The sequence below is a fragment of the Mus pahari genome, chromosome 8 (genome assembly GCF_900095145.1).
Source record: "Mus pahari chromosome 8, PAHARI_EIJ_v1.1, whole genome shotgun sequence".
NCBI lineage: Eukaryota > Metazoa > Chordata > Mammalia > Rodentia > Muridae > Mus > Mus pahari.
In genome coordinates, this window is record NC_034597.1 from 94198112 (window position 1) to 94200168 (window position 2057).

Genomic DNA, 2057 nt, shown 5'->3' on the forward strand with positions numbered 1-2057 from the left:
GTGTGGGAAGTGGTGGGAAGTAGTGCTTTGAACGTGAGTACACGACAGGGTCTTCCCTGTCTTGTTGGACTTTCTTACCTTGTCTGGCTTTGAAGAAGCAGGTTGACAAAAGTCTTACAGCTGCAATCTTCCAACAATGGAGGCTGCTCAGAAGTGATTTTTTTTTTTCTTTAAAAATGTAGAGATTGATTTATTGTATGTGTATGAATGTTTTCATGTACATGCACCATGTGAGTGTGTGGTGCCTAGGGAGCTCAAAAGAGAGTCAGAGTCCCTGAAACTGGAGTTAAGGGTGATTGTGAGCCACTGCGTGGGTGCTGGGAGTTTAACCTGGGTTCTTTTTGCAAGAACAGCAAGTGTTCTTAACCTTTGAGCCATCACTACTACCCAGTTTGCTCTCTTTTGAGGTCCTGAAAGGCACTTGCTTTTGAGGAAAAAAGATTTAAGGTCAACAATTCGCTGCAACTGAAAGTCTTTTTCAGCTTTTTCCAGAGCTGAACTTTATAGTTTACCTATGTAACGTGAGTTATGTGTTAGACTCTTAGGCCCACATGCCATATGTTAGGAGGTGAGACAGGTAAGAATTGATGGGTGGGCTGATGCTGTCCTTGTAGGAGAGGATTTGTCTTGGTGTCCATATGAAAAATGAGCTTGGGTTCAGTGGTTAAGAGCCCAGTCTGCTCTTCCAGAGGTGGCTCACAGCCATCTGTAATGAGGTCTGATGCCTTCTTCTGGGATGCAGGTGTACAGGCAGATACAGTAAATAAATACATTAAATAAATAAATCAATCAATCTTTTTTTTTTTTTTTTTTTTTTTAAAGAGTTCCACCATCTGTCATTTTCTCACAACAATTTGGAGATTTCCATCATGACATAAAATGAAAGGTTGTCTCCACAGAAACCCATGGAGCCTGGACTTCCAGTCTGTAGAACTATAAGATAAATAAATTTCTGCTCATAATAAATTTCTCAGTCTGTCTGTGGTACCCTGTATGTTAACAGAGGACTTATAGCAACTTGCTTTTCCAAAGCCCATAGCTCCACAGACCAAATGGCCACCTAAACCAGAACTTGTGTGAAGGAAACAGCAGTTCATATTCCATTGTGATAGAGACAATCTCACAAAGCCCTTCCCTTAGGTGCAGAGCTACAGGCAATGAATGGACACTAAGAGCAGGAGAATCAGTCTTCTTATGGAACCAAGTAGTCAGTCCCAAGCACATATACATGCAGGCAACACTAAATGGACTCAGCATATTGTATACAAATGTTTAAATACACACACACACACATTTATATGTATAATTAAAGAAGAGGTCGTGAGTTCAAGAGGAAATAAGGAGGACGTGGGAAGAGTTGGAACAGGGACTGGGTCGGGTGGAAATGATGTAAATAGAGTACTCCCTCGTGAAGTTCTAAAAATAAAATAAAGAAACAGACCCTTCTGTACAAATACACATTTTGAGTACTAAGAATATTAATGGTGATCTTTCTAAAGTTGAAACTAATGTCATAGATCTTTTTTTAATGTTTGAGTTCAGTTTTAATAAGTTGATTAAGCCATGAAGTAAACATTCTGTAGAAGGGAAGGAGTGTGAGAGCATTGATGCCTTTGCTTGTGGAGTCCACTATGTCCGCATCACTATGTCTGCCGAACGCGGTGCTGGTGACTTTCAGACACACTGAGTTCCCTGACTCTTCAAGGAAGCTATGGTGGCATTCCCATCTGAAGGTCAGAGAGGCCAGTGGCTTCACCATCAACAGAGCCTAACTCAGCTCACGGCAAGGGTGCAAGCTTGCTAAATAGCTGGAGAGCATTCTGGTCCTAGGAAACCGTAATGGTCTCTGCTTCCCCTAAAGCCCACAGTCCCCTTATCTTCACAGAGTAGATGATTTTAAAGAACATTTCACATGATGCGGTGCTGCCTATTCATTTTATGACTTATGTTCTTCCTACAGCCAAGCTATAATTTCTATTGATGAATGGAAAAGCCATTTGCTTTCAAATACTGTCTTTCTGGACATCCTGTGAGCCACCCCAATTTTTTTTTTTTTT